Here is a 24,818-nt window from a genome sequence, read left to right as displayed (position 1 = left end):
TTTGTTTTTTTTAATTTTTTTTTTTTTTTTTAAGAATAAGGTGTATTGTGGATAAAGAAGTTACTGAAGAAATTCTCCTAATATTGTCCACTTGGTTGGAAGAAGTTTGCGCAGGCATTCAGTAATGCATTAACCATCCACAGGAAGATATAATGAAAAGTCTTCATAAATTACTGAGTAGTTCTGTTGAAGATCAGAAAGTTTCTTCAGCTTCTTTTCACAAATATAAGCTTACCTGTGTGACCCTGCAAAGTCTTTTCACCATTTCTGCAATCTGTCAGTGTGTGTAGTGACAGGGCTGGTAAGAAGATAAAAGCTTGGATTTCAGTTTCCTACTTTTTTTTTGATGTGTTTAATACATGTATTAAAAAACAATCAGGTAACTTAGAAGTTTAAGTGTCAAGTTGGTCATAACTGTGAAGCTGCTTACACTTGGCTCTCTTAAAACTAGATCCGACTTACTTTGGTATTCTTAAAAGATCTGTTTGAAATCTGGCACCTGAAAATATAAGAAAATATCTAACATAACATTAAGACACACTGTAATTCAGAATGGTGTCCTTCTCTAGGCTTCAAAAGGCAGGTCAAACCTCTCTTTCATCTAAAATTTTAATTGCAGGCTGTTTTAAATAAACTTCCTGGACACAGAAGATACTGGAACTTTGATGTATTTTGATGTATGCACCACGGGATAATTGTACTATTTCTGAATGCTATTTGGTTGTATTATCTATGACAAGTATGCTGTTTCCCTTGTCTCTGTTTATAATCTTAGCAGTGTGTTTTTATCACAGAAAGAGGATATGCTTTTCTCTTAGTATAAGCAAGAAAACCCAAGAAAAATAATCCAAATTTGACATGGATCCCCTTAGAACTTGAGGAAATATTATGCATGCCCTCTTAATGAGGGGTAAAAAACGACATTTATTTTGCTTAGGAAAAAAATGTGGAATATTAGATCTCATTTTGGAAATCTAGGCTTTGGGCTTTCATGCCTAGGAGGGTGCGAATTTCGTGTTGTGTGTAGAACTGGACACCACTTTGAATTAATTCTTGACTGGCTGAGCGTGTTCTGTCCACTTTCTAAACCATAGCAGAAATCTATTTCAGTTTGGTGTCAAGCAGGGTCTATTTGAATGAGCAGATTTTAAAAGAGAGAGAGAAAAAAATTAAACATATTAAATGACAGAGTAGCAAAATCATTTGCTGGAAATGAATGAGTGCCCATCTTAGAAAGAATGAAGGAAACTTCCAAACCAATGAAACTAAGATATTTTTATTTAAAGTCTAGCATATATGTAAGAGCTTAATTGACATGCCTTGTTATTTACTCTGAGAATCTCTTCTGAAATTATTGTGTTACTCCTGTCAAGGTACTAGTTCCCTCCAGACAGAGGACCATATGACTTGCACAACAAACACTATGCATTGCCCGATAGACGCTTCATGGAGAAGTGCAACATGTTAATGTCATCCTTTCCTGCCTACAGGCCTTAAAACTTATTTAGAGGAGAAAGCCCAGCTGCTTTTTTTCCCAAAGAGCATCAGTGTTTTTATTACTGGCGACGTGACTCAGCTCTAATACCAGTGACCTAGATCCTTGCCATAATGGGCGTTATCTCAATAGTCATAGCGCAGTCATTTGAATGCTTCAGTTTTGCACAAGTGAGACCAAATACAGAGAGATTATACAATAGCAAGCAGATCCCTAATAGTCAGAACTGCTGTGCTCTATTGACATACGGCTTGCGAGAGACAGTTTAAATATTATCAGTGGCTTTTCAAGTTTTGAGTAGATAGGGCATAATGTAAGTGGTAGGGATGAGATAGTGAAGTTATGGATTTCGCAATTGCTTAGCTTAAATGAGACTATTTCCAGCAGCAATTGACATTTATTATAATAAGAAAAAAGACAGCTAGAACATGACAGACAGACTGCCTGGTCATCTTTTGGCAGAAGGATGGCATTTTGATCCATTCCTTGTTGACTGGCATAATACACTTTTACTCACCTGCTGATTGCTGCTTACAGTACTGACTTGATCTCAAGCTTATTTTGACAGAAAAATGTGTCTGTTTTGACAAAAGTGCACTTTCACAAGGCATTTGTGGCCAACACAATACTTGTAGGAGTGTGAAGATTGCCGGATGACTTCAGGTGTAGCCAGCAAACACTGACCAGCATGTTGTCCCTCAGTGAGCTATTCAGCTTCCTAAAGTTACGCATGCACCAGAAAAACTTTGATGGCTCAGGGATTAAATTACTTTCGTTTCTTTCTTTCACCCTCTCTTTCTTCCCTTTTCCTCTCCACCCTCCATCTGGCCTTCCAAGGAATGTATATTGACTTTTTGCCCTAGATTGTCACTGAGACAATGATAAACAGACTTTCTGTGTGGCATTGTTTTGTAAAGGCCAGATTTTTTATATCCTTTTTCTAAGTGCTCTCAGGTTTTGATCATTTAGGTTAAATACTTTCAGAGATAGCATCTCAATGTTTTAAGGTGCTTGAATAGTTGCACTAATTTAAGATTTTATAAATAATTACTATATTGCATAAAAAATGCCTACCTTTTGACTGAGTTAGGACTGCATCTAAAGAAAATAGATCCATCAGTGCCTAAGGGCTTTAAGCTGAGTCTTTACATGAATTCATGGATGAGTTTACTTGGAAAACATTGACCGGCACTGGAAAACAGAACCTGGACAAAATTAACAGCAAATCCTCTCAGCAAAGTAGATCTGTTGACTGTCAGCTGCCCTAGATTTTAAGAGTGCAAAACCGCTCAGACTGTTGCCGAGCATCAGTGGCTCAGAGAGTTGGGGAAATTAGCCTCTGGTTGTGAGCATAATTGGATTCCATTTGGAGAACTTTCAAAGTTTTAATATTTTAAATATTTGAGTGAAGGAAAAGTGGTTTGTTTTCATTGCTGTGTCTGTAGGGCTGGAGGGTATTTTCGTTTTCTGGTTTTAATGCCTAATTCTCCTCAGAAGATCTTAGCATACATGCTGCTTTATAAAGGCCACCTTTTGTTGTCCTTAGTGAAGCACCTACCTCCATCCCCCCTTTTCCTTGTTGGAACACCCTGTAAGTTGGACAATAGAAGCTGGTACAGTGAGAGCAGTGACTCCAAATGCAGAAACAGATATCACCTCCAAACCTGCCAAAAGCATGTGTCCTGCTTCAGCAGCCCTCCTTTTTATCATAGTAAAGTTTCAGTAAGGCTTGAGAGTATTGGAAAAGTAAAACCAGGATTATTAAAAAAAAAAAAGCCATAAAAAACTCCCACTACTTCCTTTTGAGGTTCTTTAATATTTCCTGCATGTCTGTAGGGGGCTTGTATTTGTGGCAGTAAGTCTATTTTAATCTCAGATATAGGGCAAAAAAAAAGTTTCATTTTTTGTTTTTAACCTAAAGTGAGTTAATGAGAGATCTCGCTTTCTTACAGACCCCAAACCAATACAGATAATAATTCTCATCCTCTTTGATTACTATTTCCATTACTTCATGAATACCTGGTAATGATCCTTCAATCCTACCTTTGCATGGACCACTACCCATTCCTCATACACTCCAAAAGATGTCCATCAGGACAAACATATTAATTAGGCAGAATTGTGTAAGCTTTTTTTCCAGAACCACTAGGGCCAGTTAGTCATAAGATATTATATGACAAAATTTTCTAAGTTAAAAAGCATATCCTCAATCATTCTTTCTCAGAAAAAGAGAGGCTTTAAATACAAAGAGGAATTAGATTTCCTGAGATCCAGAACCAAAACATTCCATTTAGAAGTAACACAGATTCCTGCAATTAATAATCTAACTGAAAAGGCTTATATACATGTGGATGTGCATGTATGTGTATGCATCTTTATCTGTCCCTGCATTTCCTAGAAGTTGGTTTAGGAGTTCAGACTGGAACAAATCTGGCTGTTAGAGCTCCTCTGTTTTGTGAGGCATTGAAAGGCCACAAATGCTAATCAACATAGGTAAAACAAATCAACACTTCATTGATCACAAAAGAATGCAGATTTGATGTGACATGTAGGGGTAGAAGAGCTGCATCCATTTAGGTGTCAGTGAGGCTATAAAGTCCAGAGCACAAATGTACTGCAAGGGAGAAGGAACGAAAAACCACTTGTGTGCATAACATTCAAAAGGACAAGTGAGGGATCCAGAAGGAAATATGAAGAAGAGAACCATGGAAAATGTTTACGGCCCTGAAAAAGGATTAAAATGAATGTTCAGAATAATGCATTTTCCTAGTTACACAATATAAACAGCACGGGAATTTTGAAAATTGGTTCCTAGGTATGTGGAAACTATTCCTGATTACGTTAACTCATGCTATGTGGCTTAAATGAGGCTGTGATAGAAATGCAGCCTGCGTGAGAGGAGAGCATTTAATTATGTAAATCTGATTAAAAGCTACTGCATTGCAACAATGAAAATAACTAAAACATCAGTTAAAAAAAAAAAAGAAAAATGTTTAAGTGCTGAAGATGTCAGGGTTAATTATTTGATTTTAAGGTTGAATTCCAAGTGCACTCCATCATTCATATTTCCTTTTTATGGAGAGTTTGTTGAAAAAAATCAGAGAGGGGAGGAAATATAAGGGGGTAAAATTGGTGTTTCTAGAAGATCCCATAAAATTGTGCACTTTTTTTCTACTTGAAATTGATCTGCCTTGACATACAAGAGGTATTAAATTTTATTTCTGGACTTCTCACTCTACACTTCAAGTATAAAATTTTACATTCAGTATTCTCTCCAGACCTACATAAATGCATTTCTCTTTACCCATCACTGTACATAGAACAATGAACGATGATTAGACTGACAGAGCATCACTGTTTGCTCAGCAACAACGCCCATCCACCCCAAACCCTTTCTTTACTTTGTATCATCTTCCCTCTTGAACACGGTAATACCCTTTTCTAAAAACAAGTAAGTTCTGTGATCACTTTTGAGTAGAGATTTGCTTCAATTTAGTATTTTGATTTGAAATTAAAGGATGTTTCTTCAGTCAAATTTCTTTTTCTTTGGGAGAATAGGTGAAGATTCCTCTGATCAAAGTTTGTGAGGCAGACTGACTTCATGATGAAGCTGCTGATCCTGGAGAAAAAGTGCCTGCTGGCAGAAATGGACCTAAGCAATTCTTTCAACAGTCTACAGGCACCTTAACTTCTGTAGATAAAACCAAGCTTTTCCAATGTTACTAGATGTAAGAGAAATGAGGTGATCTCATTTATTTTCAGTCAAATGAATGAACTGTGCTCTTACGCATATCTCAGTATGCTGGTTTTAGCCAAGATTTCACTCATATAAGTAGAAACCTAAAGAGGAATTTGGGCTATTTGTGACATTGAGCCAAATTCCTTTCTGACTGTCCTCTGGAATAATTTTTGCTGCTTTTGCACCTCGTTCCCCATTCCTGATTGCTATCAGGTAGACAATTCCTCCTTTTTTTTTTTTCTTCAGACTCTTTAATTTTTACCAACACAAATTCAAGCCCTTTTTAGCAGATATTTTTTCTGATTTTTCCAGCCAAAGAAGGATCTAAAGCAAACAAAAAAAGAAATCATTGACACAGAACAAGTTGTGGAATTTGCTGCAGCTGGCAATTTTGGAAAACCAATGTATAAGATTTTAAAGTAAGAATATCCAGGTTTGTACAGAACAGGCCCACAGTAATGTTCAGTGTGATGGTTGCATTCACTATGCACTCCAGAATGTTCAACACCTCATACCTACAGAGGACCTGAGAATAAGAGAGCTGCCTGTCTCTAATGGCCTCTTCCCGATCATGTCCCACTTGCCATTTTTAGAAACATGACAATGGACCAGATATTTGTTTAGAGCAGACCAGTGCTTCAGATCTGTGTAAAGCTTTCCTTCTCCCCTCAAGGTCCAAACTTGCCTGCACTGCGTTGCCAGTGTCCAGTTTATGCTGGAAGTTTTTTATGGCAGAGGTAATACCTTCTTTTTCATATCTACCTTGCATGTAAAGTTGAGGTCACAGATAAACATGACACCAGATACAATGAAAAGAACAGTTCTGGGATCGTGTAAGTGAGAAGCAGGATGCATTCTCTGACATTTGTTTGTGGTTTACATCATCTGTGTTTACATCATCTATTTGTAGGGATTTCCAATTTTTCTCAAGGTAGACTGAAATGGAAGATCTTTTTGTGACAGTCTGAGATGCTTTTCTTATGTAGATGACTTTTTCAAGTCTAATGTTTAATTCTGGATTGGGAAGTGGTTTCTGCAGCTTAGAAAAAACCAAGTGAAACTTGGGTAATTTTTTTGCCTTTAACATATGCTGACATGGATATGTGCAGGTCAGTGTCTCAAAAATAGAGAGGAAATAAAGGATCTATCATCAACAAACTCAAGGACTGCAGCCTGGAAAATTCTTATTTTTAATGTGTTCTGTTGATAATGGAATGTCTTACCAGTAGAGAGCAAAAGCAAAATGATGAACACCTGTTTTACTGGAATACTTTTAAATAAAAAAATCTAGTATTAAGTTGTCTAAATATTAATTATTGTATGTTTGCACAGATATTAAGGTATGCATGCATTTCAGGAGGACCACTCATGGATGTTATCTGAAGGGCTGACAGGCTAATATTGCAGAGTGACTGAACTGAGAATGGTTTTATTGTAGTTGTTGAAGTTCAGTGTACAGAACTGGCTTTGGGTCCAGGCAGAGGACAGGTGGAAGACAACTTGGTAAACTGCACGTTAGACAACTGATATATAAAGGATATGCAGGAGGGCAACCATGCTGAAACTGCTGAAATTAGCCTTCAGACAGGGACTCCTTAAATGCCAGGGGAAGTTTCGAACATGGGTGTTACTGGTATTAATATAGTATGTTCTACTGTCTTGAGCTTATGATGGCAGTGCCTTACCTGTGAGATGTGGAAAATGACTCCACCACCCATGTGCTTGTAGCACAGTGACTTGCAACACGCCAAGCTGCCACTCTTTTGTAAGTGAGAAGTATCATTAAATGTGGTGAGCCAGTTTTCCTCCTATAGGTTCTTGGAGTAGCAGCTACAAATTCTGTTCTTGTGTAGTGTGGGTGTGCAAAGGGGAGTGACACTCTTTAACAACAAATGTACCTATGCTCACCAAGGGCTGTATAAAGATTTGGTTTTTTTGACTTAGAAGTCATTTGCAGAACTTCAACCTGGATTACTTGAAATAATAGAGCTGTCACCAATGAAATATTTTGTAAAAGCAAGTGCAAATTGCACCCTTTTCAAGAGCCTGCTGGGTAATAGCAGAAACAGAACAATAGAAATGAGGCAGACCAGTGAGAGGAAGCAAACATAAATCTAAGATGCTGAATTCTAGTGAGACAAGAGTAGCTTGCAGAGTAGCTCTTAATTTATCTCCTGTCTCCTTCCCCCAGTTTTTGCATTATCCTATAGGGAATCCCATTACTGATTTAGATCAATAGCAGGCTTCCCAAGGTATTTGTGCTCCTGTGTAACATCTTTGTTGGCAACAGGGATGGTAGGATTGAGTGTACCCTCTGCAAGTGTGCTGATGACAGCAAGCTGTTGATATTCTGCGGGAAAGGGATGCCATCCAGAGGGACCTTGGCAGGCTTTTAAGAGGTGGGTCTTTGCAAACCTCAGGAAGTTCAACAAGGCCAAAGAATAGCTCTCAAAGTGTTTGCAAGGTCCTTTGGTCGGAGCAATCCCAAGTACAAGTACAGGCTGGGTGGAGAACAGATTGAGAGCATCTGTGAGGAGGACTTCGGGGTGTTGGTCGATGAGAAGCTCAAGATGACCTGAGCTTCCAGCTCAGAAAACCAAGCCTGTCCTGGGCTGCACCAAAAGCAGTGTAGCCAGCAGATCTAGAGAGGTGATCCTCCCACAATACTCTGCTCTTGTGGACCCTACCCGGAGTGCTGTGTTCATCTCTTTGGCCTCCAAAAAACCAGTTGGAGTGAGTCCAGAGGAGAGCCACAAGGATAATTGGAGGTCTGGAGTACCTCTCCTAGAAGACAGGCTGAGAAAGTTGGGGATCTTCAGCCTGGAGAAGGCTCCAGGGAGACCTTATAGCAGCTTCCTAGTACCTAAAATGGGCCTACAAGAAAGTTGGAGGGGGACTTTTTACAAGAGCATGTAATGACAGGAAATGGAAATGAAGGAATAGCTCTCAAACTGTTCACAAGCTTTAGAAAAACTGTATAAGATTTCGCATATGGCTCAAGGAATTATTAATAGGTTTTCAGGCAATGTTATGATTCATAATCCCACTGTTGGAATGTCTAAGTTTGATTTTTGCTGCTTAGAATTATTTTGAAACAAGGGTGCTGTTAGGAACACCTCTTGTACAAGAGTCCTGAAGAAGGATGAATTTTATCCATTCTGAATGTCACAGAAAATCAGTTTCCGTCTTTTTCTGCCCTCAAAAATTCCTGGCTTCCTGGTAACTCTTAGGCTTATCCTTTTAATCACTTCACAGCATGTAGAGATGATGGGTATGGGTCTAGAATATTTCCCCGGCCCATAGGCATTTTCACAGTGCAGCTGTTGATCATGTGAAGATATTCATGTTTCCTTCACAGCTGACACCCTGCAAATATCTGGCATGCCTGGAAATGGCAAAAGTGTTCAGAGCAAAAGGAGCTTTCTTCTTACAGGGATGGCATGTCAGTTTTCTGGAGGGTTAGGGAATTTGAAGTGAAAATAAGGATTTCTTCAATTACATTAAGACAATACAGTCTATCAATGAATAAAAAGTGTTTTGTGCTAAAGTATGGGTCTAGGAATACAGACAACAGAAAACCAAGTAACTTTATTTTTATTCCCTTAGAAGTAAAGGATTTCAGAGCAATAAAGTTAAATGTTTCACAGATTTAAGATTTTTAGCTTGTCTCACCTCACTTTTTTTTTTTGTAAGAGATGCCTCTTTAAAACTCTGCCTCTTTTGCTGTGAAGTTTAATAAATTTTTGACAGCTGTCAGAGTAGGGATGTGCTGAGAATGCTGCCTATCACACTGACCAACTGTGTCACTACTTCTTTGTTCTTCCATCTGTTTGTCATTTTTTGTCCCACTCTCTTACTACAAGTGCCTTTCAGACAAGTAGCATTTTTGCAAGGTGTTTCGTACAACATCTACACAATTGCTCCTGATACATGTCATCCCCCTGTGTTTTTTCTATGTATTCAATTCTCTTTTCTAGCTAAAAAAATCCTACAAGGTAAAATTAGATCAACCCCCTGCAAAACCAAATATATGAAATCTCATATGAATGCAATTATAATTTTGACAAGAGTCTAAAATGTTTAAAGCAGAATCTCTGAGGCATTAACTTCTGTCAGTGCTTGCTTCTTCACTAAAGCAGAGCTCATGCCTTTATGCAAGGATTGAACAATCCAGTCAACTAATTAAGTATGCCTTCTGTCACTTTTTTGAACCCTTTCATTTGAGGGTGCATGAATGTTTCCCTCTGTAACCTAGTGAACCTAATATAAGACAGTGAATTGTCATTTGAGCTAATCTAACCATATTATTTTCTCTGTTTAAGGAAACAGGGCTACAAGGACACATTTATTGCATATCAAATTATTCAGGTCTTTTGTCTGCAGCGAAGCTCATTTTAACAAAAATCTGATAAAGGAATAAATATGTAATGATGAGTAAAATAATGCATACTGGATAGAGATGACATATCTAATTCTGATGTTAATGGACTTAGTATCAGAAGACAGACAGTTATGCTTCTGTAATCTGCATTACATAAATCACCTGAAAGGATATGTTAGGCTTATATACCAGCAGAGTGGACAACTGTGTTTGAAGTTAAACCTTAGAACACATATCTGTTCCCACAATCTTCCTATCATTTCGTAGTACGTGATCCACAACCACCACTGAACTAGTGATCTTGCTCCATTTTTTTCCAACACGAAGGATCCAGTCTACTGTTGGATTTCTGCTTGCCCACTGCCTTGCTGAAGCCCACCCTTTTTGGTACTTTTCGCACCAGTTCTCTCTGGCTGCTCCAGGGGGTGAGATAACTGACTGCTTTGTGATTGCAGCCTATACCTACTTGAATTGCGAAGAGGTGCCATCCTTCCTACCACTGCTCTGTGGATGTATTCTTATCCTGTTCTAATGAGGCTTTTAAAGATGAGATGAGCCTTAATATCTGGGAATAGTGTTTTCTAGAGTCGTGTAAGGCACATAAGTACATGGACAAATGGATTGCCTCTACAGTGGATGTCTTGTTTTTAGAGCTATTGTCTTGGAAATAGTCCTTGATATTTCAAGCAGTATTTCCCCATTTCCTAGATATATTCTATTTGTCAGACACAACCCAGCTTCAAAATGGCCAGTTTCTAATCACTGTGGTGTGCTGTAGGACCCTAAATATGTAGGGAAATGGATTTTCACCATTTGAAAAAGTTTGTATTTTGCTAAAATATTTTTTAAAACCCAAACCAAACCCACAAGCAAAGAACCCAAACCCTACCACTCCCAGCTCCCACCAACTTTCAGTATGAGAAACAAAGCACAATTCTTCTCTTAAACTATGGCACAGTTCTTATCTTAAACTATGGGAGAATTTACATTTGTTTCTTGCACGTTGCAGTTTTAGAAAGGGAGAGAAGGGATGGTAGAGAAGTGTCAGTCTCTGAATAAAAATTCCTCTTTCATATATAAAAATTCATTGAGAATGAAACAGATAAATTTTACGAAGTCACTGTGAAGCAGAAAGAACAACTGCAAAGTAGCTGTGTAGAACATTAGTAGTGATTGTTTTGTTTCATTTTGATTAAAAATTTTTTAAACAAACAGCATGATGAGAGTACATAAAAAAAATATTTTACTGTAAATACTAACATGTTGGGACTGATCTATCTGTTGCTTGGCAGAGGGTAAAAACCCAAACGTATAATTTGGTATTTCAGTGCGAAATACCTTCATACCGGGACAATACCTTATATATTTTTATAAGAAAATATGTTAATTATTTAAGAAAATATATATTTATGCCTTCATATATATATATTTAAGGCATGAGATCTCGTCTCACATAAACTCTTGTTTGTATGTCCAATCCCATCTTTCTTAAATCATGCCATAGCTTTGAGGGAAAAACTGTATACAACAGAGAGTTTGGAGGTTTGAATAAGTCAGCAGTAATAAGACAGTTTAATATTGTGCATTAATGAACTAGAATGAAAATAAATGTCAGCTGAATAATGAAATATATATACAAATAAAAAATAATAATAGAAAGCAAACATCAGTAATTTGTACCCACACATCAATGCATGAAAGCGAATGAAGCAGAGAGGACAGCAATGCCCACAATGATATCCAGCAAAGAGTTACTGCTTCACACCACATTCTGAGAAGTCATTAGATAACATTGTGATTCAGTATCTTAGTCATTCCTTTCTGTACATTACCATAGCATGATCTGCTAAGCTTTAAAAGCAGTTCTTTTGTGTTTCTTTTTGTTCACTTCTTGCTATGTGTTCTATTTTGTATCAACGAGGATAGAACATTTCATACAGATTCATCTGGGGAAGGGCTGTTTTTCATTAAGGGAATGGTCAGGTTGTCCAGGATTTTTGTGTTCACAGAAACAGGACTTCTCAGCTTGTGTCTGCATGAGATGAACTACACTGTGCATCTTTGTCTTCACCTTCACATGGGGTTGTTACCTTCACCTCTCTCTGTCACTAGCTTCCAGGCACATGTTGTCTCCTATCCACATGCATTCTATCATGTCTCATTCTTTGAATAAAACCCATGTTTGGAAGATGGGAAGTGAAGGCCAGGACTGAATTCTGTAGATACATATAGAGGAGGCACTCTTTATGCTCTTTATGCAGATTTACCCCTTCCTGCATTCAAATGGTTGTAGGAAGCAGCTGCCTTGATTTCTTCCATTTGTGCAAGGCTGTACCACATTCAGCTCCAACTTTATAGGAGCAGATTCTATCTCCTGCAGCAGGTGTAGCATGGATTCAGAAACAGGACCATGCAGTAGCTTGGATGGACTGCAGTTGGGTAGTCCAAAATTAGTAACACTGTAAGAGATGGAACTTTGCCTCCAAATTTTCTGTTTTCCCTCTGGATTTACTGTGGTAAGAACTGCTGCTCTGTGGAAGAATTTGAATTAATCTCAGGGCATGGTGCTTTTCTTTAGGTGTCCTCTGTTTGGAAAAGGCCACTAAACCCTTCTAATGAAATAAGTGCATATCAGTATTTTCACACAAATACATTTCCAGAAGAGGTGTGTTTGCCATTCTACTGCTTAAGAAACCTCTTCAGTATCTATTAGCAAGTGTATAGACAGATTTAGAGTCAAGAACTGAATTTTCACAATTCGAACCTGGAGTTTCTTGATTAAAATGTATTTCAGTATAAAAGAAATCTGCAGTGACTGACCCAAAATGACTGCGTTTTTGAAAGCTTGATTTGCGTATCACCTAAACTTGCTTTTGTCTTTGCTTGCTTTTATTTGAGAGAATGGTTATCTTTGCACTATGGTTGCACAATTCCTTTATAGACTGCTCTTCTGTGACAAGTTAATATCGCTGCCACCAGCCCAATGGAGTGGCACAAGTTGAATCCCATGCTAATGTCTGGTGGGTATCAAGACGGAGGACAATCGCAGTGCAGAACCTCATATAAGTTGTGCATCCAGTCCTAGGATCCATATACATCAGATTTCTTTGTAACTTTGCTTTGAACCTTCAAGGGAGCTACACAATATTTGGGTTATCTGTAGAATACATTGAGAGACAGAATATTAAATATTCTGAGGGAAGAATGCTGATCCCCCCTTTACTCTGTTCTACACTGGCAAAGTGCTTTCTTCCCATGAATCATCTACTCTGTTTTACACCAATTTTCACTTAGCAGTCTATGGCCTGACCTCTGCTACTGAAACCTGTGACACAGTTAGCTGGTACAAGGCAATTTGGGATGCAAAGAACAAAACTTTCCTGCCTTCTGTGTTCAAGTAAGTCAGGTCACTGCCACTGCCAATAATGTTCTCCTATGTATTTTTTATACACATGAACATCATGCACTTGTATTGGCATTCCTTGGGAATTAAAATATGACATTGATTGTTTATGCCATATTACATTAGCCATCCCACTGGGGTCAACAGGTGTATTCACACAAGGAAGGAATCCAGGTCTGAGCCTTTGATTCCTGTAGCATTCTTCTTTTAACCAAACCAAAATATTACTCTGTGCTTAGATTATGTTCAGTTGCAGCTGAGAGATGATCGTTTGTCTTTCAGATTCCATTCACATGACTCTTTTTTCATAACTGATATACGTTAATTTATGCTACATGCTCTCAGGACTATGTCATCTGAGAAGTAATATTTAGATAGCCAAATATCTGACACAAAAAGCATATGACTATCACACACACACATTTAAAAGTCCAAGAAATCACATCTCCCAGTGGCTCATATCTTTCACTGTTTGTGTTGGTTTACTTTCAGTAAATACAACTGCAGATCTTTGGCCTGTGTCACATGTCAACTAAGGATAAGAACCCTCAATACAGGAACTCAGTTTTCAAATGTAAATGAGGCAAATACCTGAATCTCAACAGTTTCCTTATATATCTTTGAACTACCAGATTATGCAGGTGTATCATCTGTATTATGAGGGGTAACTTGTGCATACAAGAACCCATTTATGTCAATTAAACTATTTGTGTATGGAAGCTAAAATAAGTTTAGGGCATGCACTTTGGCATGTAGACACTTTGCCAGAGTAATTGATGGAGTGAATTGTGAACACCTCATCTAAGGACATTAAAATACAGAACTGCTAAAAGTCACTAAAGCAAAGGATTTTATATTTTTTTAAACTTTAAATATTTTGCTAGATTCTGACTATTTTATTCTGTGTGCTGTCTTGCTTAAACCCAATATAATAGAAAAACTAGATTTTTATAATTTTTTTATTATATTACAAATGCTGGGAAAATCGTAATGAGCTAGAGTTTAGATTTTGAAGCATTTAACTACTCCATTTCCATCTGAATTAACATATAATGCCATCTTTAATTCTGTATTTATCACAGGAAATTTTTTGCTTGAAAGATATACTTCTGGGAATATATTAATTGTCCTGTGCCATAATATCACTTCTGAAAGGATTAAGTCCTTAAATATTAGAGTTCAGTAGGACTGTTCTTAATCTTTGCTGTAATAATAAATACTGAATGTCAGACCTTTTCAAAGATCCAAATTGGAAACGTCGTTTATCTCACTAAAATGAAGGGGAGCTCCACATGTGTACATATGAAAGTAGGGAATTGTTATCCCAAATATAGCTTGCAAAGATAATTGGAAAGGATTAATTTACTTCATGTGGCTTTCAGGGATGTGAATAGTCTGCTACGTTCCCAGGAAACAAAGAATTTGGAAGTCTTTTGCTGGTGCATAATTGTCTTCAAAGTTTGCATTCTCAGGTATTTTTAGGTGTACCTGTCCTTGAAAAGGTGATTCAACCCCAAACCTCAGGTTTTCCCTGTTGGAAGCTTCTTCATATTGCTCCAGACTCCTAACATGAAATTTTGAATATTAGAATATTTTGTCACCTCGTTTATAATATTCGTGGAATAGAATTTCTTTCAATAAGTTACACATGCGTATATCTGTACATGTATAAATATTGATACATACCAAGTTTTGGAAGACTCTGTCAATAGAATTAGGCCATGTGATGTTTGTGTTCTAGCAGGTACAGTTTGAGTCTCAGACAGAGAGGCTTTTATCAGTCCTGTGTGGGAAGCTGGTTAATCAAGCTTCTGTACTTTTCATCTGCACCCACAGTTTTACCTGAGTTGCATTTCCCTTGCTTAGATTCCTCCTACTTATGTAAAGCCTCCGGCTCAGCAGTCTGACATTGACCTCTTTGTTCATGGCCATTTACTTTCCGCTGCATGGCAGTTCCGTAGAGGTACTGTGCAAGCAATTCCCTTTCCAGCATATTGCCAGCTGGAAAGAGCTGACATGAACCTTCTAGGAAAGTTGTGATATGGTGTAATATCCACATTCACCTGCAGCCATCAATTTTAAGGCGTTATCTCTGAAAAGCAGAGGGGATTGAGTGGATGTGCTGTAAAGGAATCAATGGAATATCCACTTTAATGCTCTCCTGAGAATGAAGGCATGGTCTGCAGAAATCCATTCCGGCAAATGTGCTAGTGCCATGGTGTTTGTGTCCTGGACCTCCTGTGAGGTGAGACCCTGCAGGGTCTCTGTGGTCTGCTGTTGAGTCCCCTCTCAACAAAGAGGTTCTCTAGAAACAAAATCTCCAGGACCTGTATATAGACATGTAGCTTCAGGGAGCAAATGGAGTCCCAGAATTCCATTTGGAAACTGTTCATCTCTAGGGTTGCAAGAATATCCAGTGGTGTGGGAACATCTACTGGTCTGGTTAATACCAAAGTACCAGCATTCAACTTTTACAGATGCAGATCAGATCTGCATTTCTCCCTTCATTATCTCTGCATGGGAATTTGCTTGAATGTAGAGAGTAGGTTGCTTATCAGCTGATATGGTGGGACAAGGAGTCAGCCTCAGCTGCAGACTCAAGAAACCATGAAATAGATGAGTTTCATATATGATTTTGTGAGGCAGTATAAAAAAAATTGTCAGCTACACAAGAGTGGCTATAGGGCTGTGAAAGAAAGTCTTTCCACCTATGAACACCTATAAAACATCAGTAGGTGATTTAAAATATTTTTCAGTATGAAAATATAATTTGGATAGTATACTAATTAATTTAATTACTTAAGTATTATTTATTAAATGCTGTCATGTATGATATTTACTCTGGTTTAGTTGTGCAGATTTCGTAATCAATGGATTGGTGTATTGTAGAGCCCTATCTTAATCTGAAAGCTCAAGAATTAAAACATTGTATCTTTTCACTCATTGAACACAGGAGGTTGTTAGGCAGCCAATTTTGAGGAAACGCAGGTAACTTTGTTTGGAAAATCTTAGGTGATGCAAGGCCTACACTCATTCACAAAAAAATGGCTTCACAGTGGATGAGAAGTGCCTCAAATCCTCAGAAATCAAATCACCAAGTGCTAGTTGTATGCCAGGCCTGTGTTTTACTGTGCCATCAGCAAGCCACACTCTCTATTCTGTGGAAAACTGACTGCTGCCTCTTGTTCACTGTAGAGGCTGCACCTGTTCCTTCGCTCCTGTGGCCACTCCTGATCTTCTCCTCCTGAGTGCCACTCTACAAGGCTGGACACTACACCTCCATGTTTGTTGTCAATGCGCATGACTAAAGTGGCATTTTCATATTCGAGTGCAGTCGAGGCCCCTTAAAGCAGAGGGTTGCAAGTGTGAGAGAGAGATATGTTATTCCCTAATGGCTTATTACCATTCCATTTGCAATTCAGATCAGCTCTAAATTGACTGAAATTTTTAAACACATAGCAGGCAGTTTAAACTAATGATTGTCTGGAGGTTCACATCTGACACGAGCTAAGCTTCTGCTCAAAACAAATTGCAAATAATTCCTTCCTTAGAGTCAAAATGTCACTTTTTTACACGGTGCATTGTTGCCAGATTTTGTCAGTTTTGTGAAAAGAAAAGCCACACCGAACCCCACAAAAAAACTGCTGAATGTTCTGAATTAGACAGCCGTGTGGCACTGGGGTTGCTCCCCACCCCCCTTATTTACAGTAATGTATATGTGTGCGTGGATCCCTATAGCCTGATGGAAAATCCTTCCAGCTCCAGCTCCCAACACCCTCAGCCTGCACCACACGCCCCCAGGGCCTGAGCTTTCAAACAACCCTTGCAGGGAGTGGGATGTCTTGGCCACCAGCATCTCTGTACCTATAGCTGCCAGGGTGAATGACCGACTCCGCTTCATCCCAGGCATTCTGCCTTGGCTGCCTCCCTGTTGTCAGCTTGCCTAGGCCCAACAGCCACGGTCCTGGAAGTAGGGGTGCCATGGGTGGCTGTGGTGTATCACAGCGATGATGAACACTGCACAGACTGGGCGCTGTGTACCCTGATGGACAGTGCTGAGCCTTCTGCACTTCCGTGAAAAATGCCAGGTGCTGGCACAGAGTTGCTTTCTTCAGTCCCAGGAGATGTAGTAAAACGGGCTTAATCCTTCATTGTTTCCATTTTTCAGTACCTTGCAATGGCTGCTTAAAGCAGTATTTCAGAGTTGGAGTTTAATTCCATCAAGATTTCAAAGTCCATAGGTTTGATGATGATAAAAAGGGAAGCTCTTTAAAAATAGCCAGTGGGGTGGAAATGGTGTGTTCAGTTTGTGATTGAAATTGAGTTTCCCTTGAAAGAAGTAACCCATCTGAAGGGACTTGCTGGAGAAATTTAAATAACTTGCAACCCCATATAACTAAATGCACATAGGGAAGTATCTGCTAATTTCTGAAGAGAAAGAGCTTATCTAGAGAGAAAACTAAAATCCATTTTTCTTTGATGGAATCCTTGTATATTTCCGCTTTGTAGATGCTATCAAAGGAATAAGGTTTGGGACAGTCTTTTTCACCCACAGTGTTACTGGATCTGTTATGTTTGTTGGATGTTACTTGAATGCCTGTATTACTTAGCTGAATTGTGGCTACTTTTGGACTCCAGGAAAAGGTTTGTTTTTCAAAAATTATGACAATGAACCCTCTTACATTCATCACAGTTGTTGTTCAGTTGCTGTTTATGTTTTCATCTTGAACTGTGTATTGATATACTTTGTACAATATTGCATGTCTCAAAAGCTTTTACATAGTACATGGTCATGCTTAATGTTTTCTCAATCTCTTTTCCCATTGAGAAATATTCCTTGAACTGTTGTTAAAATGGTGTTTTGATGGAAATTTTCTCATGAGAGAAAGTATGGTGAAATGACATGCTTCTTATGCACTAAAATTGTAATTTCACTGAAAATTTTCATTTTCTTGCTGAAAAATGTAAATCCAGAATGGATTTCAATCTATGCATGGTAAGAAATCCTGAAACATCATTTGATTGTCTTGATTAAGAATGTCTCTGTGAGGAAGTAAAAGTTGAAACCAAATCAAAGGACTTTTCTTTGCTAAAAGTCAACTTTCCTACTACATGTTCATTACATATAAAAAATTGCATTTTGGGGTTTTTTTTTTAAAAGGAGAGGGTAAACATAAAAAAACGCATTTCTTCAGATTTTCTTAACTTTGTGATCTTTTTGGGAATATCTACCTGCTTGAAACTAGCTCTAGGAAAGAGGTGCATATGTGTTACATTTTCCTTATGCCTTCAATATGTACAGTTGAAATGTGATATACTTTGCAGTTAACAAAAACCAGCAACAACAAAGAAGAGGATCAGCTTACGGATTATGTATATGGATTAGTATAAAATAAGTTTCTGCTTTCAAAATAACCTTATAAGTGCCACCTCCTTCCACTATATAAATCTATTTTGTTGGAGAGTAAATTTAAATTCAGTTTGCCCAGCTGCAATTAAGTATATATAATAGAAGTATTGCTGATTGATTTTAAGGTTAGAACTCAAACAAAACTATCTTTCATCTCTGAGGCATTAAAAACCATTTTTCATCTTTTGATTTGCTGGAGGGAAGGAATGCCATCCAGAAGGACCTTGATAGGCTTGCAGAGTGAGCCTATGCAAACCTCAGGAAGTTCAACAAGTCCAAGTGCAAAGTCCTGCTCCTGGGTCATGGCAATCCCCAGCATCAATTCAGCCTGGGGTAAGAATGGATTTAGGACAGCCCTGTATAGAAGGACTTGGGGATACTGGCAGTTAAAAAATTGAGTATGAGCTGGCAATGTGCACTTATAACATAGGAAGTCAATCACACTCTGCATCAAAGGAAGTTTGGCCATCAGGTTGAGAGAGGCGATTCTGTCCACTCTACTCTGTTCCAGATGCCACCTGGATGACTGTGTCCAGTTTTTGGGTGCCCAGTACAACTACTGTTAGAGCAGATCCAAAAGAGGGTCACAAAAATTATCTGATGGCTGGAACACCTCTCCTGTGAAGAAAGGCTGGGAAAGGTGGGGCAGAAGGTTTCAGGGAGAAGGTATTGTCACCTTTCTGTACATAAACAGGATGTCTTGTCCTGTAGTGACAACAGTTTTAGACTGAAAGAGGGTAGATTTAGATTGGATAAAAGGAGTAAATTTCTTAAAAATGGGGTGGTGGGATGCTGAAATGTTGCTCAGAGAAGTTCTGGATGCTCCATTATGACAAGTGTTCAAGGTCAGGTTGAATGGGGCATTGAGCAACCTGATCTAGAGAATGTCCCAGTCCATCGCAGGGGGCTTTGACAAGAGGATCTTTAAGGTCCCTTCCAACCCAGACCATTTAGCAATTCTATGATTCAGTGCATGCTTTGGAGGTGTTTCTTTACCACTTCTCTAAAACCTGTAATATGGGTAAAAGACAGTAACACTACCATTCTACAGCTTTGCTCTGCTCTTTGCCCCTAGATAGATTTATGCCATGACAATAAAATATATATTACCCTTAATTTACACCAAGACAGGATTCATAATCCATTTGATAAAAAGGCTATACCAGTTATGGCATGGCTTGATATCAGGGTGATGTGCACAGTATAAATAATTGCATAGGAAATTTTTTTCCCTCACAGCAGTGATGTAGCTTTTTTTTTTTCCTGAGTTATGACATGCACAAGGAGGATTGTGTAGCAGACCAAAAAGATCTTGTGAAGCAATCCTACTATCTAACACTGTATTAAAAGCTTCAACACTCGTTTTGGTGTTAGTTTCTTTGTCTTATATTCATCTAAACATTACTTTCACTTAGATGGAATCTCAAGTGAAAATAAAAATAAATGGGTATCCTAACCTTCTTGAAAACCATTTCTGATGCTTTTGCTTTACATTTTTCATGGTGCCATACATGAAAAGCTTGTCTGTCAATAAACTCAGTCTGTGCATTGCACTTTCTTCCATCTCATGGCCCTTGAGAGACTATGAGAGTATTTTCTAACACCATGAAGTATTTTCTAGTACGAGATGATAAAGAACAGAATCCTTTATATTTTCTCACTTTGATGCGACAGGGACACAGAGAGCAAATTCCTTGCAAATAACACAAAAAACACTTTAAAGAAATGCTGAGCTGCTTATTACATTAGCATTGACATGAGGACCCATGGTCTCTATTGCATGGGCCTCATGAAGATACCATGCAAATCCAATCAATTCAAGTATCTTTTGTCATATTAAGTTACAGTACATGTGCTGTAGATTCAGGATGTTGAAACATCCAAAAGACTCTGAGGCTTTAGTTAGGCTTGGATAATCATCAAAAGCTTGGAAAGTTTTTTGCTCTATATGAACTATTTTTATCCATGAAATCAGGCTGGAAATCTCTCAAGACTGGGTCCTGGGGAAGATTATTGTTATTTCAATCATTTGGCTAAAGAAAGAGCCTATTGTCATGTGTGATTATTGGCCTAATCCTGCAAACCATGCACAATGTTTTCAAACATGAAGTCAGTAAAGGTAAGCACAATAATATCTATATATATTTCAGGAGCTATTTCTACCTTAGCAAAGGAGTGAAAACAATGGCAGAGAGACAAGTTAATGTTATGTACCACACTTTCGTCTTCTTTGAATTATAAATAAACAGAGCAGGACCTTGTTGGGAAGGGCTCCTTTTTTCTTCTGTCTTAATGTACAGTAACAGTGACTTGGTTGATGAGTGTTGGTCTAGTAATTCTGATAATACTGTTAAATATATAGTATTCTTATTTGACACTGAAAGCTGAAGGGCGGTAGTCATCTTGATAGAGAAAAATACTCCATTAGTGAATGGGAATATTTTTAGAGTTAGTAATTTAGTGCACAAATCAATTCCTATTCACTGAGTGCACATGCGTGTTATCTATTCAATATTTGCAAAATCCTTTGCAACATGTGGTATATGGTACAAATGGTATGAGCTTTATGGCTTCTTTGATATGCTGGAGTGAGTGCTCTTAGCATTTTTGATGACTCACACTGTCACTTGTGAATTAATAAGTGATCTGAACTCTTCAGTGTAATGAACCCTATCATTTATTAAAAAGGGAAAACTGTTCCCCTAATTAGTGTGGTGATGTTTGATAAGAAAATTCTGTTTTTGAAGGACTACTATTATTAAATATTGTCGGTAAATACTGTTCATTTTTATGTTTGGCAAAGCACTTTCTGGTAGCTGACTTGATGAAATTTAGCAAAGCATTTGTTGTAAAAGTGTTCTTTAACAAATTTTGTCTACTCTCTATGTTATCGTTTTTTTAAAAATGAAAATATTGAGAATATCAAAAATATAGGAATTTGCAGTAAAGGGTTCATCCAAGGCATGTCTTCCCAAACCCAAGAATGTTAGCATGGGATTTAAGTGGGTGATTAAAAGGGCATAAAAAACCATTAGTGACAATGTAAGCAACATGGTTTTTTACTTTCCTCAATGCACATTAAAATTGTAAATTGGAAGGTGGGCTCTGTATCCTTCAAAATGGCCTTGCATTTTTTGTGTGTTCCAAAAGTCAGATGGGAGAAGTCTCTGAATTCTTACTTTTTTTCTCCAAAAATAAGGACAGTTTGTACTGCTTTCACTGTATGGAAAAAAAGATATATTTCAGAGGACATTAGGCACCATTGCTTGTCTGTTTTCATTTACTCCCCACAGTTGAATAGAATAACGGAAATGAAAAATCACTATGAAAAAATGTAATTAAAAAAAAGTATTTCGTTGTGGGGGGATATATCTAAATACAGCCTTAAAATCCCAATAATAATAGATACTGTTAAAATGCTATCTGGTAGTCATTGAGTTCTTTAGGAAAAAAGTTGGAAAACCATGGCTGACACTCTTACTGTTTTCTGAGACTGATGTTGAATTTAGCTTCATTCCTTAAGATGGATATGAACATGAAGAACTTCAAAAAGGTATCATTATGTTTTAAAACTGTTGTTTTAAAACGTTTTTTAGCACTTAATATAAATCTGTGTGTAGTCAATCTTAAATTGCAGTTGAATTGAACACCAAGGCTCAACATCAGTCTTCAAGATGTAGCAAAGTAGTTTGCAGGCACAAGTCATTAAGGGCTTGAGACAGAAATAGTCATATATGTTAATAGCTTTACAGATCAGCAAACCCAGTAGTTTCAGTGGGAATGTGTATGCCTGTGGTGTTATTCCCATGCATGGTTGTACTACTAGATTTCTTTAGTGTATGGATATATACATAAGTATGATTACTGAGTTTACATTTCTGACATAATTTGTTGCCGTATACATTTCATTAATAATAAGCAGACTCTATTTAAAATGTAGCCCCCAGAGAATTTCTGTTGTTCAGAAATTAAATTTAGAAGATATGTGTGGTGTCTACACTGTGTATCCCTTTTTATTAGAATTGTGCATTGTCTTTGAAATAATATTGTAAAGGTCAACTCTATTGTACAGATGAATTGCCAAGTTATAGTTAAAACACTAGAGGCTTTTTGTAGGATCTCAAATAAAAAAGAGGAATAGAAAGGATGATAGAAAGATTATCACATTATTAGTTAAGCAGCTGATTCCAAATGATATATACTGTCAATAAAATCTTCCCTTATTGTCTTTAAAATCATCCTCAAAATTATTTCTTTTTGCTCCAGTGGCTACCTATCATCCTGGAGTCTAGAAACAAGTCTTGAATAACAAGTCGATTTCTGTTTTGTGTATCTCTGCTCCTCTGTTGTGTTCAGTGATAAATGCTCTCAGTAATAAGTTGGCTTAAACTTCATACCATTTAGATTCCATGTCACAAAGTGTTTTCTTAAATTTAGTGCCATCTATGGAACCTTGAATATAATTTTAAAAGGAAACAGAACCTATATTTCAGCTAAGGAGCCTATATTTCAGCTAAGTGGACCTTTTCTTTCCATTCCTGTCACTATGCAATCTTAAATGAACAGAAGTAAATATATGAACAGATTTTTAAATATGGCCAATTTGGACATTGAATAAATAATTAGAAAACTAGCCATTTTGTGAAGTAGCCACAAGTTAATACGCTCGGAAAAAAATACTTATTGTTATCAGCTTCTTTTATTTAGAAAGAACATGCTTGTTTTAAATTCAATTTTATATAAAATAAGAGTTTGGCCATGTAATTTCTTGTTGGACAAAAGACAAGAGTTGCTCAGGACTTACAAATATGGACTAATTAACAAAATGTTAGAATCATAGAATCATAAAATTAACCTGGTTTGGAAGGGGCCTTGAAGATCATCTTTCAATACAGAGCTGATTCCCTTGTGGTCAGGGACACTTTTTGCTAGATCAGGCTCCTCACAGCCCAGCCTGGCCTTGAACACCGCCAGGGATGGGGCATTCGCAGCATCCCTGGGCAACCTGTACCAGTGCCTCACCACCCTCCCAGTAAAGACGTCCTTCCTAATATCTATCTATCAGTAAGATAAGTATGTATTGTTCCTACTAACAACTCAAAGAAATAGAATTTCCAATTGACCTACATTGTGGCTTGAACATTTAGAGTCTGAAGAGTTTGTCCACGGCAGGGCAGGGAAGGTGTAGCCCTGAATGTGTTCATGGGCTTCTGTGTCTCTCTGTCTCTGTGACAGCTGTGATGACTCAGAATATTAACCAGATCACTTTTAATACTACTTTAGCTAAGCAGCTGCGAAACAGATAGCTTTTCAGTTGTTTAGATTCCTTTTTTGTCATTCTCTTGTATCTTTCTTTATGAAATTAAAAAACTCATAATTGTGCTAAAATAGGCTGTAATAAAGCCAGTGCATGCAAGTTTTAAACAATTGTTTTAGCACTGTAATTTTTAAGCAGTTAATGAAAGTCATTGTTTTAGATCTAGTCATGTAAGTGTAAAATTATGAATGTCTGCCCTATTAATCAAGTTGCTTTTGAATTCTAAAGAGATTCTGAGGTAGGAGTTTGCTCAGTGAGACATAATCGTTTTTCCAGCTCAATACAGACCAGTCCCATTATTCATGTTTTCTTTTCAATAAGAACTCACACTGTAATTCTAAGCACTTATGATAATTACAAAGGACATTTTTTTCTTTTTCTTTTTTTCCTTTCCTTTAAAATGCTTCTTTTTCCTCCATTGGCATTATAACAAAAAGTAGAATATTATAACCATTTTAAATTCTAGTTGGGACACTTGCATTTTGCTTGGCAAATTTTATCCATTTTCTTGCTTGACTATGCTGTACAGCTGTGTTGTTAAACTGCTGTTGCATATGCCCCAGGTTTTGTGCTATTTCAGAGCTTATGAAATATGTCAGTTGTGACTGTCCTACAAGGAATTTGCTTACTGTAAAGGTGATTTTTTATAGATTAAAATTTGGCTTAGTGTATACTTATCCAGATAAAGCCTGAGGCAATCAATAATTGAAAACATGAAGAGATTAAAAGGCCATTATATGTATACACAATTAGAAATGCAAGTATCATTGCGTTCTTATAGAGATGGAGACCTTTCTGGCAGTTGGTATTATCTAATCTCTTACATAAATACCTATGATGGTTGTGCTTATTCTGTTATGGTAATGAAAGTCTTAAGCCCTCAAACCCATCTCTGGTGTTTCACTCTTCCTCTGAGCTGGCTCCAACCTGGAGCAATGCAGCATGCTTGTGTAGTGGGAAGACAGCTCCATGAGGAGCTGATTGGAAATTAAGCTCCTGTTTGCTAAAACTGTGTGATGAAGCCAAGGCTGGGTTTATTTATTGCTTACAAGGGCAATATATAGGTATGGTCA

General features: G+C 37.6%; 1 protein-coding gene across 9 annotated transcripts in view; it reads left to right on the top strand.

The window, feature by feature from the left end:
- The window catches only part of LOC116446410, a 300,266-nt gene that overhangs the window by 265,087 nt on the left and 10,361 nt on the right, over positions 1–24,818 (top strand). For 7 of the 9 annotated variants that reach the window (XR_004241218.1, XR_004241220.1, XR_004241215.1 and 4 more), the window contains one exon: positions 35–18,761. The gene's annotated coding sequence lies outside the window, so the exon portion shown is untranslated. Of the gene's footprint in view, positions 1–34; positions 20,548–24,818 lie in introns of all 9 variants that reach the window. The other 2 variants (XR_004241211.1, XR_004241216.1) reach the window with 2 other exon arrangements.

The sequence above is a fragment of the Corvus moneduloides genome, chromosome 1, assembly GCF_009650955.1.
Source record: "Corvus moneduloides isolate bCorMon1 chromosome 1, bCorMon1.pri, whole genome shotgun sequence".
Lineage (NCBI taxonomy): Eukaryota > Metazoa > Chordata > Aves > Passeriformes > Corvidae > Corvus > Corvus moneduloides.
The sequence above is the reverse complement of the archived record's forward strand: the minus strand, read 5'-3'. Positions and strand labels throughout refer to the sequence as shown.